The sequence below is a fragment of the Paroedura picta genome, chromosome 6 (assembly GCF_049243985.1).
Source record: "Paroedura picta isolate Pp20150507F chromosome 6, Ppicta_v3.0, whole genome shotgun sequence".
Classification (NCBI taxonomy): domain Eukaryota; kingdom Metazoa; phylum Chordata; class Lepidosauria; order Squamata; family Gekkonidae; genus Paroedura; species Paroedura picta.
In genome coordinates this window covers 31118170-31136160 of record NC_135374.1, presented here as the reverse complement: position 1 = coordinate 31136160, position 17991 = coordinate 31118170, and the positions used below count along the sequence as shown (strand labels likewise).

The 17991-nt window shown below is 40.8% G+C and overlaps 1 protein-coding gene across 21 annotated transcripts in view; it reads right to left on the bottom strand.

Annotated features, from left to right (window-relative positions):
- ZBTB20 (zinc finger and BTB domain containing 20) overlaps positions 1 to 17991 on the bottom strand; it is a 643318-nt gene that overhangs the window by 538460 nt on the left and 86867 nt on the right. The gene's annotated exons all lie outside the window — the stretch shown is intronic.

Sequence of the window (17991 nt, the reverse complement as noted above, 5' to 3'; positions counted from 1 at the left end):
TTTCTAGACATCTAGTTTTGTATACAACTTGTTATCTGCATCCAGATACTGGTGGAGACCTAAATCTACTTAGCTTTGAATTATACCATGCCTTTGCTAAACATATGAAAAAGTTCCTATAGTTTAATAAGTGTCAAAGTTCCAAAATTTTCTTTAAGATTTTCTTCATATTAATAAGCAAACCGATAAGACGATATTTATCAAGAGAAATTCTTCTTTACATGTATTATTATTTAAGATAATATGCAATTAAAAGTATTAATGTGGAAGATCATTTTTCTTACTCATTCCTCTAGTTTAATCCAAAGATTAGAGGTCCCAACATCTTTGCATTCTAAGTAATGAAATGCACACTTCCAAAAGAAAACAACTATTTAGCTAGTGGGGTTCAGTTCTTTATACCCCCCTTTTTCACTCCATTGATTCCCTTCACGGATGAAGCTTTGTTAACTTAAAAACCAGCCCATGTGAACTAGAATTAAATTTAAAAAAATAAAAACTCTAAAGTCTATAAAAAGTACACAGACCAACCTGCTTAATTATTAACAGGTAAACACGTTGCATCCTGAATTATTTACTTAATCTTTTTCAACTACAAACCTCAGACTTTTAGAGCATGAAATACGTGCTTTCTTTAAGAATGCAAAACACTTCCTTTAGAAAGCATTTTTAGAAAGAATACGGGGTTTTAGTTAACCCCATGCAGACATTGTCCAATTTCTGCACTGGGAAGGGGGAGGGGAGAAAACAGGCACAGTAGCAAGCATTGTTTAGAATCAAATGTGCCCAAGAACCAGTCCCTTTCTTTGCTTTGGAGGTGTTTTTTCTCCTGTACAGCCACCCTTACATCAGTTTTCCCTTGTTTGAAGTGGTTTCTTTGAGAAACCATGTAGGAGGAAATCTGGTACAGACAGAATAAGGATTTGAAGAGATATGAATTGTGATAAGATAATGTTGTATTAATTATTCCTATACAGGAAAGGTAGGGCATTTTTAGTAAAAATGATTTAAAAGGCTATGAGGGGTTTGTGTGTGTGTGTGTTTTTTTTTTAATTTCTGAGTGTACTACAAGCTAGAGTAGTCATCTCTTTCTATTTTCTTTTCCAAACAGAGCAGGGAGAGAACCCTAAAAAAAAAGAGTTGGAAAAGGCTGAAACTTTTCTCCTCCTAAGGGAAAAGAACTATTCATGTCTCTCCCACAATAAACTATGAAAGAAAGATGGCCTAGTCAGAATAGAGTCATAGTATAACTTGTAATAAATGCTGAAATAAAATCTTTTAGTGTAATGTTATTTCTTTAAGATTAACTTTTTTTTGCAACAGTTTTGGATATTTTTCTATTGCCTGTGTTGTTTATTGGTGCAGCTCCTCACTTTTGAACATAGAAAGCTAGATACATACACACTAGGAAAAATCACCAAGCAACAATAACATGAAGTCCAACAGCCAAATCAAGGGCTAGAAAGAGAGGAAAATAATTCTTTGACTTGAAATCAGTAAATAAGCAGGCATTAGAGACTGCACACAAGTACAAGTGATTGAAGTATTTGCAGGTTATAAAGCAGCTCACTGGACTAACAGAACTTGCTGTTTAAGAATGACCTGTATGGGGTCAGAAAAAGAGAATCCATATGCATTAAGGAGTAAGATGGGTGGCATGTGAAACACAGGACCCTAAAAATCCATCGAATATGTTTATTATAGATGTTTTTAAAAAATTGTCCTGTTGTAGTTCATTCAGATCACCATGATATCTTAGTCATATATGAGGCTATTTTCTGTATTAAATTTTTGTTTTGTTTTTTAATGAAATGGACTGTACTAGCCAAATGAAAGCACAGTCAAACAGAAAATTTGCTGATGCCAGGATTGGCATCCCTCATATATCCAGTATCTGGGTCTCACTGACTCGTCCAACAGTTTTCCTTTGAGAGCTGGACCAGACAGCAAAACTGGATTAATATGAAACAGAGAATTGGACTCTGAAATTTAGAGCATATTTAGGAACCCATATATAAATGCACTTGATAATTCATCACACTTGAATAGCTAAGCAGAAATCCTAGATATGCTAAAAAGGTTAAAAGCCTCCCAAATACTTTTTAAACTATGAAGTGTGGAGACCAGCTTAGAGTGTCTTGACAGACATACAGAGTATTTCTACGGAAAGTTAAGCAGATCTAGGATCTACGCATGGGATCAGGCTGTTAACATACTAGCAGATGCAGTAGCCAGCACTAGAGAGGCAAAAGTGGAAAGGATTAGAAAACCAAATATTACAGAATTTGCTTTTACTCACTCAGCTACCTGTAAGCACTTTCACAGATGCACTCCATCCCATGAAGGTGGGTGTCACCACCCTTTATACTAGGCCTGTATCTAATCGTTGACAACTGAACCAGTTAGATATCCATTATGGAAAACTGGCTCTCTAGTGATGAATACTGCTTTCTCATTCACCACTAGACAGCAGCTATAAGCTACAGAGAGAAGAAAAACAATGATGCAACGGGGGGAAGTATTTTATTTATTTGTTTGTTGAATTTCTACACCGCTCTCCCATAAGGCTTCCACAGGAAATAATTACCTAGTGAACTATCAATTTTTCTTCTGGCCTTTGACTCATATTGTTGAGGCTTCTTCTTTTAAATACTTGACAATGAGCTATCACATGCTGCAAAATTGGGAGAGTTGGAAGATGTCTACCTTATGACATTTCGCAGAATGGCATGTGCCTTCAGACAATACTTGCACTATCACAAAGATCCAACACAAGAACAGACGGCAACACGTTCTTGCCCAGCTCTCATTCCAAACCTTGTGTTAAAGAGAATGACAGTTAAGTTCATTTAGGAAGGCTGCTAGCACATTCATGATTGGATGGCCCATTTGTGGTTACTATCAACACTTGGCTACAACCAGCAACTATGTTAAGTAGATCCAATGCAACAACAACATCACACAGCAAAAGCTAATCAGGCCACTGCTGCATGCTACAATCAAAATACGTCAATGCAGGGTACCAGAATGGAGTTTTTTGAGAACTGCAGACTTTCATCTGACCATGCTGTAATCCTTCATGTAGGGATAAAATGTTGCAAATACAAGTGACCCTAATATATGTGTAAAAACAAAAAACCATCCAAGAAGATGATGGCTTTTCTTTTTCTTTTTTTTTTAAAGTAGGGAAGTTTATACAATATGCCCTGGGTATCGAGGGCAGCCGTGTCTTTTTCACAACTAATAACAAAACAGCATGCAAATTATTTATATATTAATGTATTTATGATATTTATATACCACCCTCCCTGGAGGCTCAGTGCAGTTTACATAAAAACATATAAACAATACATAAAACAGTCCATGACATATAAATAACCGTAACAATAATACCAATAACTGATAATTGCAACAGAGCAAACAATGAACAGTGCAAACAGGTCCAGAGTGCATTGATGCAAGTTCTGGGAGGGAGGAAGCAGGGGCCCTTCAGACGGTGTTGGTTATGCCTGGTCTCAATCAAATGCCTGGCGGAAGAGCTCGTTTTTGCAGGCCCTGCGGAACTGTTTTAGCTCCGTCAGAGCCCTGATCTCCTTCGGGAGCTCATTCCACCAGGTGGGGGCCAGGACCAAAAAGGCCCTGGTTGAGGCCAGGCAGGCATCTTTAGGGCCAGGGACCATTAGCCAGTTGGTGGTGGCAGAGCGTAGAGCTCCTTGAGGGGCATACCGCATATGGCCTTGAAGGTAATTACCAGAACCTTTAGCCTGATCCTGAATTCAACTGACAACCACTGCAGTTGATGGAGAATGGGCCGGATGTAGGACCTCCACAATGTTGCTGTGAGGATCCTGGTCGCTGCATTTTGGACCAGCTGTAGTTTCTGGGTCAAGACTAAGGGCAGGCCTGCGTAGAGCGAGTTACAGAAGTCCAGTCTAGAGGTGACCATTGCATGGATCACTGTGGCTAGGTGTTCTGGGGCCAGATAGGGTGCTAGTAGCTTCACTTGGCGGAGATGGTAAAAGCTGGGCTTCCATTGTGAGGATTTTGAGAGTATGGATGATTTTGAGAGACTAATGGCAGGACAGAAGATAGTTAAGCAACTCCCAATCCCTGACGTTTTTGCAGTGACTTGCAGCTACTTTTGAATTTGAAAAATCCCATCTATTAAAAGGACAATATAGTGATTTGTGTGGTGTAGTTTAGTCATGTATGAGGATTCAAACCTGAGTTCCCACATCCAAATTCAACTCTACTACAGCTCATGGCATACCTGAGTGACAAGCTAGAAAGATTTCCATTACTTTCTAGATATTTGAAAGATTTTACACTGGATGGAAGATAAATTGGGATTTTTCTTCACTCTACCAATTAGATTTCCATTTTCTATGTTACTGACAACACATAACTCAAAGACTTGAATGGTACTCAAAGAAAACAATAAAACAAAAATTCAATTCAACATCTCACAGCTAAAGTTATTCACTAGTCAATATTTCCTACCACGTGACAATTGTATATGTTTACTGGTCAATGTGACTACTAAAGGAGCCAATTTGAGACAAAAAATTGTATCCCATTTCATCTGTGAGATGGCTTACAATAAATTCTAGCACAATTGAAATATATTAGCAAAAATAAAAACACAGACCAGATACATGTAGTAGTGTGGTGATTAAGAGTGGAGTCCTCTAATCTGGGGGACTGGGTTTGATTTTCCACTCCTCCACAAGCAGCCAGCTGGGTGACCTTGGGCGAGTTACAGTTCTCTTAAGAGTTCTTCTCACAGAGCAGTACTCTCAGTTCCACCTACCTCACAGGGTCTCTGTTGTGGGAAGAGGAAGGTGTTTGTAAGCCATCTTGGGATTCCTTTGGGTAGTTAAAAGCAGGGTATAAAAAACAGTTCTTTTTCCTCAAAAGATAGATGTAGGCCTCCCCATTTTCCTACCACCTAAATCAGCATAGGAATTTAGTAAAAAAAATTACCTCAAAATCAAACTTTTATCTTAAAAAAATTGCTGAGAGGATTTACAACAAGGCAGCTTGTAAACCAAGTGACCTCTACACTAGCTTCTCTCTTATCTTGGTGTGCAGACCTGTGAACAAAGCCAAGACCACCTGTCATCAGTTACTTGATTGTGATAGTACATGGCACATGTGACAATGTTTAGGCGACAACTATATGCACTGTTACTTGCTAGAAAGCCTGAAGACATCTATGGCACTAGCTTCTAGGTAAATATGCAACATCATTGAACTGAAACTTTGAGTCACTTCTAAATTCTCTTCTCGGTCCATTAAAATTTGAAGGTATTTGTGTATGTCAGTATCACAAGAGTTAATTTGAAGCTTAAAGTAAAAGAAAGATTGAGACTGCTTACATATGACATTTTAGAAAGAAAAGAGGATCTAAACAAAGCTCATATGTATTAGGAGGAAAGAATGTATGTATAAACAGCATAATAAAAATTAAGAATACTGAATATCTCTTAAAAGTAGACTTTTAAGGGCTCTACCAGTCACTTATTCTTTAATATCCCTATACCTCAAATTTAACACAAACTTTCAATCTGATGAATATATTTCATGCACTTACTCCTTTTCACTATAAGCGTAGATTTTACTGTTACTGCAACTTCATTTCCACAAATATAGTGCTGGATAATACATTTTAGTTCTCTTGCCACATACGTCATGGGAAACAGTTCACTGAAGAACACACAATGGTATACTGCAGCTTTCACTCACAATAAGCTATTTTCTCACTTCTAAAGGGGATCTATTTGTCCTTCTAGACATGAGCAAACTATTATTCCTGAAGTGCCAAACTGAGTACATGTGCAAAGCTCTCTCTTCCACTCAATTGTTGGCAAAAAGCAATGGTTAGGTACGCGCTCAAAGCATTCAGGTCAGGGATTACAGAACAGCCATTGAGCGTGCTGCATTAACTTGAACTTCATGTTCTTGTCACAAGCCTGTTAGTAACTGGAGTTGAGCAAGAGGGTTGGAAGGCCAGTTGGAGCCACCTCACATGATTCTCTACTAAATCTATTTGTTTTATTCTCAGGCTTACATATCCAGGGCCCAATAGACATTTCACATTAGAAAATTCAGCAGAAATGATCTCCATCTCCATAGTTTATATGTGAAGAATGTAGTCTATTCTGCTATACAAGGAAAACTTTTTTCCTCCAGTGAATGCTTCAAAGAGATTACTGTGAAAAGTATGACCTTTTAGAAATGGCAAAAGGTTACAAAAACACCTATATATATACCCCTACACTACACAACTAGATTGCTCCTTTCCTGCCGCATACTCACATACCTGTTATGATATAGAAAAAACCTTGCCCAATGAAATAAAACGCAGAATGTATTTGATTAGGCCTTTCTATGACACTTTTCTCTCCAAAAGGATCCAAAGTGATGTTGAGAATAGTTCCAAAGCATAATTGAATATATTAAAGCAATAAAATTTAAATAAAACAAGCAAAATGAGAATAACACAAACATATCCTGGGCTGATCTTGATCACCAACCTGCCTTATATGGGCATGCTAAGAGCCAAAGGTCCCTGGGCCTGCCCAGGCACAGTCTCTGAAAGCAGGACAGAAAAAACTCAGCCCAGTTAATATTCAGTTGCTATAGCAAGATATCTAGATTTCCCCTTATTTCTCTGCTGCCAGACATTGAAAGCAGGGCAGAAACAAACTCAATCCAACTGGCGTTCAGTTGCTGCTAGCAAGGTACCAGAATCTCCATTATTTTCTCCCTTGTCAGATATATAGAGGGGCCCATGCTAAGGGCCCATCTAAACATGACAGTGTCCATATTTCTGCAATGGCAGGGGTGGGAAAATACGGCCCGTTACAGAGTTTCATGTGGACCACCAAAACAGTCATAAAAATCCGCCTTGAACCAAGATCTTTGAGATAATTCAAGGCTCCCTTTGAGCATAGCTGGGTTCCTAAGGCTTAATACAGGGGAATCTGGCATTCCTAGAGAAGCGTGGGAATGCAGAGGGCGCCTGCCTGTCTTGCTGCGGCCTGGGCTTTTCCTATCTCCAAAACCATCAACTTGCTCCTCCTCATCCCTAGACAGACACTGTACTTTGAATGCCTCAGCTGCACTGGGATGCTGGCTGGCGTCCATGTGGGAGCGGTGAATTTTAAAAATAAAGGGTGGCAGGAGGAGAATGAAACTCTGTACAAGGGAAAGACCTCTCCTCCCAAAAAAACAATTGGGGATACTGGGCAGGGGGCGCAGGCTTGTCCAGGCGATGCATGGCTTCTCCTTTGCTCCCAGGAGAGGGGACGAGCTTGTTGTAGTCCCCAATTCATCTTTGTAAATAAAGCCTGCTTCCCCCGGGCTCCCCGATACTGGCCCGTTGGCTGCCTGCCCTCTTTTCACCCTGCAACTAACAGATAATATCTATGCAAGAGTTTTCACTGGTCCCTTAAGGATTAACCCGTTTGTATTCTAACAAGAGGCCTTTGTGGATGAGCACAAAAGTGTAAATCAATGTAACCAATATGATGTTATGAAAAAAATGGATTAGGATTATAGAAATCTGAAACAGAACATAATATTAGACATGACGCAAAATGCAGGTATAAGGGATAAAAATTACGGTAGTGTTACGGTAGTAGAAAAGAATGCAGTGACAGCAGGATAATACACATTAATAAGGTGGGCAAATTCCGGAATCACAGACAGAGGGTAGCATTAGGAGAGAGCTTGTCAAGCCATTACCAACTGGCGTGTGGAAAAAGAGCAATTCTTTCTCCAACTTTATTTAACATCTTTATGAGCCCTCTTGCCCAACTGGTGCGGAGGTTTGGGCTGGGCTGTCACCAATATGCGGTCCTGCGGCTGGGCAAGAAAAGCCCAAGTGAGGAAGCGTGCCTATCCTACCTGGATGGAGTGCAGCTAACAGTGGCCCACTCCGCCAGGAATCTGGGAGTGATACTTGATGCCTCCCTCTCAATGGAGGCTCAGATCATGACAGTAGCATGGCTGGCATTCTACCACCTTCGCCAAGCCAAACTACTAGAACCCTACTTGGCCCCAGAATACCTAGCCACAGTGATCCATGTGACGGTCACCTCTAAGCTGAACTTCTGTAACTCACTCTACGCTGGCCTTGATCCAGAAACTGGTTAAGAACACAGGTGCCAGGGTCCTCACAGCAACACCTCACAGAGGTCCCATATCCAGCCCATCCTTCAGCAGCTGTGCTGACTCATGTTGAATTCCAGATCAGGGTTAAGGTGTTGGTTATCACCTTTAAGGCCATACGTGGTCTGGGCCCAGTATACCTGAAGGACTGAATCTCCGCCTACACCCCTCAGAGCCTTACACTCTACTACTTCCAACCTCCTAGTGGTCCCTGGCCCCAGGGAAGCTTGCTTGACCTCAACCAAGGCCAGAGCTTTCTCCATTCTGGCCCCCACCTGGTGGAACGAGCTCCGAGAGGAGCTCAGGGCCCTGACGGAACTTAAACAGTTCCGCAGGGCCTGCAAAAGGGAGCTCCTTTGCCAGGCATTTGATTGAGGTCAATCCAGGCCATTGCTTCCAATTGGCCCCAAGCCCCTCCCCCCTCCTCCTGCTATGATTGCTGTAAATCTACACAACTCACTGGGTCTCAGTAAGAGTTGAGCTGAGGCTCCTTTGCAGTTCCGTTATTTTCTCATGTTATTGTTATTATCATGTTAATGGTTATTGTTGTTAAAATGTTATGTTATTGTTATCACCTGTTACCATATGTTATGAGCCAGTTTGGTGTAGTGGTTAGGAGTACGGACTTCTAATCTGGCTGGGTGACCTTGGGCTAGTCACGGCACTGAGGAAACTGTTCTGACTGAGCAGTGATATCAGTGCTCTCTCAGCCTCACCCACTTCACAGGGTGTCTGTTATGGGGAGAGGAAGGGGAAGGCGACTGTAAGCCGCTTTGAGCCTCCTTCGGGTAGGGAAAAGTGGCATATAAGAACCAACTCTTATTATTATTTGTATTTTTTTCGTGTTTCCTGAGCCCTGAGCCTTCGGGGAGGGTGGTATATAAATATAACAAATAATGCCAAAGCATCTTTATATTTTGCCTCCCAGTATAATGGAAATTGAAAACTCAAGGATAGAACAACAAAAGCCAGAGGTAATATACCAAAAAAAACAAAACCTTTTTTTCAACTTTTTATCATTATGAAAATGAGTCATACAAAAAAAAACCCTGTAAAAATGCTGGTTCTACTGAGTACTGAATAGTAAAAACTCCTGCTACAGTAGAAGACAAAGGAAATATTTTGGCTTACTTAGAAGAGATCCTTCTTTCATCAGGGAGGATTCTTCCGCTTACTTAAACGGCTACAGGAAACGGTCTCAGATATCTTTGTACTGAGTCTTATGCCCCTGTAAATCTCAGGACTCCACTGCATAGGAGGAAATCAACAGCCCACATTTGAAATGTGGTTGCGATAGTGTGGTTAAAAAGCTTTTGCTAGGATTTAATGCTGTAACTGTATCTCTGCATCTGGTCCCCACACATGGCAATTACTTAAAAACGTCTGCAAGATACTTACATAGATTATTAAATGGCCTGTTAGGAGCAGAGGTGGTTTCAGGACACTGCCACTTTTGAACTCTGCATATGCAATTGGACTCTGACATTTCATTTGGATATTTTAAGCACTAGATGTCATTGTACTTTCTAGACCCATATTAACATGTTTAATGTAACAGATGGGACTTGTTTATGAAAGTAAACAGTCTGAAAGCAGGTTTGCCCAGAAACAGTACTTTTATTTTGGAACAAGGCAGAAGTTCTCTTTGCATACTCAAGAACAGATACAATTTGTGGCAAGCTAGTGCAGACCTCTAGGAGAACCTAAGTAAAATTTAAGTTCAAGCCAAAGGATCAAAATCCAGAAGGTTTCGCTTGTTCCTATAACCCAAATGAGAAGGATTGCTTTCATGCACGGAAGAATGCTTTCATTATTCCTGGGATCAATTCCTGTCTGTCTCATTCTCGCCCTTCATTGAGTAACGAAGACGAATCACCTTCTATGTATGCCAATATTTGCTGCTTGAGATTCGTAAGGGGTGGGGTGTTTCTGTCTTCCATTCACCAGGCGAATCTAGCTTCAGTTGGGTAGCTGAGTGTCAGAGACCCAAGTCTGGATCCCCCTAGGTCATCATTACTTTTGCCTGAACAGCAGTCAGCCCTGTGGGTCTTTGAGGTTAAATGCACCCAAATAAAGCATACATTTTAAAAATATACAGTTTTATTCAAAAGTTAATTTGAAAGTTTTTCTGGCAAGATGCTTGGAGGCTGTGGCAGACTGGTTCATGCAGAGCCAGCTGAATCAGCTAAGATGGAGGTCCTCTGGTTGGGCTAGCATGCCTCAGATGGGTCGCTACAACTTCTGACCATTGAGTCCCCAGTTAATACTGTTGGGAACCATCAAGAATCTGGATGTGACTCTGGATGGTTCCTTATCTATGGAGACCTAGGTCACAAATGCTGTATCATTTGTATAATTTCTGCCAGACTTGATAATATGTGCCTTATCTATCAACATCTGACCTAGCCACTGTGATACATGCAATGTTCACCTCCAGACTAGATTATTGAAACTCACTCTATGAAGGATTACCTTTGAAGCTGCTTCAGAAACTCCAACTAGTCCAAAATGCGACCATACAAGTCCTTACAAGGACCCCATGGAGGGCACATATACAACCTGTGCTCTTCCAGCTGCACTGACTCCAGATTGGAAACCGAATCAGATTCCAGGTTTTGGTCATGACCTTTAAAGTCCTAAACAGTCTGCAATCATCATACCTCTGGGACGACCTCCGCCTGTTCAGTAGGACCACCAAAATTTGCTTAGGATCCCTGATTCCAAAGAGATTAGACTGGCCTCAACCAGAGCCAGGGTCTTATCAGTCCTGGCACCAGCCTGGTGGAACACTCTTCCAAATGAGATCAGAGCCCTGCAAACATCGAATGGTTCCACGGGGCTTGTAAAACAAAGCGGTTCCACCAGGCCTATGCTTAAAACCTAAAAACACTGCTGAACTGAGCTGCCCTCCCTTACAAAGTCCCAACTATAAACCACCTGGAGATTATAAGACTCTGCTGCTCCCTCTCACCTTCCTTTCCATTGTACTTATTAGAATAAGATCTTGTACTTATTAGAATTATAGGCAATTCATAACTCAATTGTTTTTAGATGTTTTAGATTTTTAATTATTTAATGTGAATTGCATTTATGCATATTTTATTTTTGTGTGTTTCCCTATGATGTACCTGCCCAGAGTCTGAAGAGAAAGGGCGGGAAACAAACACAATAAATTATGATGATGTGGTTCCCTAGACCAGTGGTCCCCAACCTTTTTTAGGCTGGGGACCGGCAGGGCATTGGGCCGCGCCCGCAGGGACCGCGCCCGCGTGGGCCACGCCCACGCTTCGGGCCGCGCCCGCGGATCGGGCCACACCCGCGGGCCGCGCCCGTGGATCGGGCCGCGCCGGCGCGGCCTGCACGGGCGCGGCCCGGCCCTGATTCCTTCTCCCCGCCCTCCCGCAGTAAGTAGCTTCCCGGGCCGCAAGCTTGCGGCCTGGGAAGTTTTTTACTGCGGGGGTGGGGGGGGGCGGGGAGAGGGAGCCGCGGCCCGGCGCCATGGCCTTTGCGGCCCGGCGCCGGGCCGCGGCCCGCAGGTTGGGGACCACTGCCCTAGACTACTAATTCTCCTAAGAACATTTGTTTCTTTCGGTCTAGTTGTGGGCCTTTCCATATTCCAAGTCTTTAGAATGGCTTGCTGGAAGATAACAGAAAAGCTCCTTTCTTGGTGGCCTTCAGAAAACTGTTAAAACACTTGCTGAAAAGCATGGAGGTTTGGCATGCTGTTTTTATTACTGGTGGTCCAATTGATTGTCCTTTCAAATCTCTTAGTCAGCATTAGATGGTAAGTGTAATTATGTATACTGTTATTTTAATTATCCTTATATGGCATACTACTTGAATGCTGCCTTAATCCTTTATGTGAAAAGGGGGAGAAAAAGTAAAAATATTCTAAATAAATAAGCAAACCATAAGGCACTGGGGCACTTCATCTACGCATTATATGTTAGTCTCGCATTAAGGACTGTAAAGGAGCATTCAAATGCACATAAACAAAACACTATTTGGTTTTTTTAATTAAATCTACAATATTAAGATCATGTAATCTACTAGTCTAAATAAACTGTGAATGAACTTGAATTTGTTACTTCCTCTTTCTATTATATGTTTTTAAGATGATGCTTCTTTAACAAGACTTCTGCTATCCTTGAGGGACCCACTCTGAAAATCCTGGGGTTTTTTATACTGCAGTGTCCTAATACCTTGAATGCAATTGATTTTAAACTACTGCACAGAGGGAATAAAAATTCCTACAAATTATGCTATGAGCTAGGCCTAAAGGTAGTGTTTAGGATTACCTTTTTAATGCATTTCAATAATGAAAATAAAATTAATTCACACTGGTCAGGAAATCCAGTCTAACTGTGTTGATTGCAGCTATTATGCTTATGATCTCAGCACGGTTAGGGTCATAAATCAATCTAACACTCTACTTCACTGTATGTCACTCTGCATCCAAACCAAGATATTAAACACCTCTAAAATGCCTTCCTACCTGCACTGCTGAGTCTGTCAAGGATAACATAAATAAAAGCATTATGTAATTTTGCGCCTCTATGCCTCATTTTCATATGGAAAATTCTTCTATGGTTGTGCTATAACATCTTTCATATCTTCATTTTAATTGGAATTTCCTTCAGGCTTTCAACAGCAAGTAGTATGACACCTGCTTCATTTTGTATACCTTCTTTTTTACCGCACAATCCAATTGAAGTACCTTTAATGACTTTCAGATATTGTTCTTTCACACAATATTTAGGAAGAGCTACATGTCTGAAAATATTTAGGAGACAATCCTAAGCAGATGGTCTGCTGATGGTCTACTGATCTATCTCATTTTATCCATTGGGGTTTAGCCGTACGAAACTGTTTTTAGGATTGCAGCCTTAGTCACTCACATGGCTTTAATTCCCCCTTTAAAGCATGACATTATAGGAATGATGAATTCTGATTCATTTACAAAGCTCAGTAGTAAAGAGCCACCTTTTTCATGCATAGTGTCTCACATTCAATCCATGGGATCTACATTTAAGTGAGAAAAGATTCGATCTTAAAGTTTGAGAAGACCATCCTTTTTAGCTATGCAGAAACAGTATTATCAGAGTATGCCGTACCAGAATGAAAGAGTCAACAGACTGCTTCAGTATAAAATTGAATACACTAATATAATTTAATAGTAAAGTGGCTAGTTACCATGAAAGCAGTAAAATCCAGACAAGGCTGGGGTCCTAACATTTTTCAGAAACGATGGGGTCAGTTAAAAGAAAATAGAAGAAAAAGAAAAAATAGCTTCCTCAAGCTCTGGGGATTTTATAGAAACATAGACATCTTGTGGGTCAACAATTTCTCATAGCCCACCCCCCTTGCCATTAAAGAGTATATAGAATATGAGCTCTTTCTGGGCTGTGGGTTCACCCAAACTAGATAATAACAGGTGTTGCATAATCAGGAAAACAACAATAATTTCTTGCATTGGCATTCATTTCTGTACTGTGTAAGTTTTAAGCTATCCTTCTCCTGTGTTTAACTCTGCCAGGCTCAAACTGTATTTTATTTCAATCATGGATGCTAAAGTTAGAGAAAGACACCTGTTATTATGTAGTCTGTCTTTGTGACTAGTGAGAAAAATGTGGTCTTTATTCTGTTCACAGAACAGATCCGTGCTCATTGACAAAAATTAGTCCACATTTGTAATAAGTTTCTCTTTCTCACGGGAGTCACTGTATTCAATGTTCAGCTTCTTAAGCAAAGTTTCCATCAAAACACAAAACAATTTAGCAGTGCTGGCATTTAAAGACATCATTACGGTCAAAATTACCTTATGTATAATAACTCTGTCCAATTATGGACATAGACAACTTTCCAAGTATTGTCTGAACAGACTGAAACAGCTAAACAGTGGGGAAAGAAAAAGTGTGCCTATTTGGCAGTCTCTGAAGAACATGAGTGTGAGTGGGTAGGCTTCAACTAGATTTAACCAACTGCTCGGATTTCTTGCAGGGTTCTGGTGATGTTCCCTTCTTAAAAACAAAACAAAACAGATTACAATCTCATAATATGGAACCATTAAAATATTCAACAACACAAAAATATTGAGTATACATTCATGAAGTAGATCAATTTCCTTTATAATACAATAGTCTAAGGACAAAATGTTCTACCAGCAGATCAGATAAGAACCAAAGCCAAAGCAAAAAAAAGAAAAGAAAAAAGAATACATTCACTACCAATTTACAGCAGTCACCCATAAACTATTACAAGAACATTATGTATTGGGGTTCAAGCCAGAAAGCTATTAAAGAGGACTGCGCTGATGTCTTCACTGCAATGCTATTGAAGCATTAATAAGTCCTTTGGGCATTGTGTTTATGATGAAAGAGCCATCATCTAATAATATTTTCACAAACATTAGCTTTTTGAAGGGGCTGTGTAGTTTGTTTGTTTTTTTAGCTAGGTTTTTAGTGTTCTTCCTACATTTGTAGATATTACAATCTTTTCAGGTTTCTTTTCAGCCAATAGCCAGACACATACATATTCCAGGGTAGATTATACTAACCAGCATTGTTTTGCTGCCATGACATTGTCCTCGTTTGCTTTGCTTGCTAATCTCTCTTTTCAAATGCTGAAACAGATATCACAAAAATAGGTACAGAGTAAAAGAATAAACTCTAAAGGGGCATTTTGGAAAGGATTATTTTAATCAAGGTATTATTTTAACCATGTGTTTGGAAAAGGACATTTAATAGAAATTTAAACTTACTATCAATATATTTTAACAATCAGGAGGGTTAATTCAATGAAAAAGAAAACTTCCTTGGTCATTCAAGACATCAATACGCAGATGACACCCAGCTCTTCCTCCTGATAGATGGCCTCCCTGACTCTCCCCCAGAAGCATTAGCCAGCTGCCTGGAAACAGTAACAAGATGGCTCAAATAGAGTTGTCTGAAGCTCAGTCCTTCAAAGACAAAGGTCCTATGGCTGGGTAGAATCATAGAATCATAGAGTTGGAAGGGGCCATACAAGCCATACAGGGTAGGAAGAGCCCATGTGAGGAAGTGTGTCTGCCCACTCTGGATGGTGTGCAGCGCTCAGTAGCTTACTCTGCCAGGAACTTGGATGTGATCCTGGATGCTTCCCTCACAATGGAAGCCTAGGTCACAAAGGTAGCGCGGCTGGCTTTTTACCATCTCCACCAAGCCAAACTACTAATGCACTACCTGGCCCAGGAACATCTAGCCACAGTGATCCATGCAACGGTCACCTCTAACTCACTCTATGCAGGCCAACCCTTAGCCTTGTTCTGGAAACTACAGCTGGTCCAAAACGCAGTGACCAGGATCCCCACAACAATACGGAAGTCCCACATCCGGCCCACTCTCCACCAGCTACAGTGGTTGCCAGTTTAATTTCATATCAGGCTAAAGATTCTGGTAATTACCTTTAAGGCCATATGGGGTCAGGGCCCAGCGTACTTGAGGGACCACCTCCCTGACTATGCCCCTCAAAGCGCTCTACACTCTACCACCACCACAAGCTAATGATTCCTGGCCCTAAAGAAGGCCGCCTGGCCTCAACCAGGGCCAGAGCATTCTCTGTCCTGGCCCCCACCTGGCGGAATGAGCTCCCGGAGGAGATCAGGGGCCCTGACGGAGCTAAAACAGTTCCACAGGGCCTGCAAAAGGGAGCTCTTCCACCAGGCGTTTGATTGAGGCCAGGAATCAACAACATATCTGCAGGGCCCCCGTTCCCTGCCTCCCAGAAATCCATCAATGTGTTCTGCTCCTAGACCTGTTGCACTGTTACCATTGTTACAATTATCAGTTAATAGCATTAATGTTATGGTTATCTATATGAAGAAGTTGGATCTTATATGCCGCTTACAGTTGCCTTCCCATTTCTCTCCCCACAACAGACAGCCTGTGAGGTGGGTGAGGCTGAGAGAGCCCTGATATTACTGCTCGGTCAGAACAGTTTTATCAGTGCCGTTGTGAGCCCAAGGTCACCCAGCTGGTTGCATGTGGGGGAGCGCAGAATCAAACCCGGCATGCCAGATTAGAAGTCCACACTCCTAACTACTACACCAAACTGGCTCTCATATGTTATGGATCGTTTCTTGCATTTTTTTCAGCCTTTTATGTACACTGCTCTGAGCCTCCATGGAGGGCAGTATATAAATATAATTGATTAATTCATTCATTAATACTTGTGAACTATTCAATGATATAACAAACCAGCTACAACTTTCTCTTCTACAACCAACATTATTCTCTGAAAACTCCTAAAACTATGTGCCAAGTTGCACCCCTAAGCAGTATGGTACAACACACAATGAGTGTGTGTGTGTGTGTGTGTGTGTGTGTGAGAGAGAGAGAGAGAGAGAGAGAGAGAGAGAGAGAGAGAGAGCATACTAAACCATCCTCCTTTTAGAACCTATATTATGGAAAACTAAAGCAAACAACAACAAAGTTAGCACCCAACACTAAAGAGTTAAACCATACCAGTAGTTTTTCTACATACGGTAAAGATACAGTTTGGGTTAAATTGCACAGAAAATCTAGTGAATATTTGTCTATATTACAGTAAATAAATAATTAGACAATTGTTGCAAATCACTAAGCGTTAAATTCCCCCCCATTACATAATCTGGTAATACAAACATCAGTCCAACTTGGAAGGAAGGAAGAAAGTACTCACTGAGGATAGTAACAAAACTGCACCAACAACACATTTCGCCCAGTTTTTAAAAATTTTTCCCTCTGAAGGAGAAATCTCGGACGGCTACAGCTCACCAATGTTTCTTGAGAGGCCAAAGTTATTCACTTTTATATAAACAGGTATAATTTTCCATGCCATGAAAAAATGTAACACCCTTTTAAAACATGGTTTTGTAACAGCAAGATTCTGTGGACTATATTATTGAGCAATGTACTAAACACTGTTTTCTTCAAAGGCTTTGGTCCTGGGAAACAATGAATGCCTCTAAGACAATAAAGACAATGGTCAGCACTAGAATTCAGAATTACTTTAGAGGAATCCTATTCTTTACGGGTGAAAAAAACATAGTATATGTATCCCTAGGGCAACTCCAATCAAGACCACTGTGTTTTTTTCTATAATCTCTTGATTAATGGACATGTGGTGTATTGCTTTTTAAATAGCCATGTGTATGCATTGTTACTGTGTTATTTTACCTTGTGTGTAATTAGTTACATTCCAATCAAACTTACATTAAAAGTAATAAGCAGTAATTTCTACCTGTGCTGGTACACTGAACACCTGGGAGTCATTTTGCAGCAACTAAACAGAATCTACAACTACATCTCTCTTCATACTTTGCAATTTCACAGCAGGGCCCCAGGCTTTGCTGACATCACAGCAGCCAATAAGGTTTTCAGAGAAATGGGTCCCTTTTGACTGTTGCAAGAAGAGACAGTAACACAAGCTGCATGACAGCATGTCAGAAAGTTGTTTTAGTAAGACCTACATAGCATAATGCTGATTCTACGTTCCCCACCACCACATCAGAGAACTGGAAAGAAAATGCTCAAGCAAACCCAGACAAAAATGCAAAGAAGCATGTGTAAATTTAAAGTCATAAGAGGAGCTTTCAGACAGCAGCAGATGAATTTTCACAGGCTGAATTATTGTACATTATCTTCTGCTCATAGACTATTAATGTCCACAGGCATACACACTCACAGGACGGTGCTTAAGTTACAACCTTTCTGCACGACAGGCTGCAAACAATTTTACTGTCAAGAATAACAGAAGTGTGAATAAAAAGAACTACGATACAACACAGAAACCTCACAA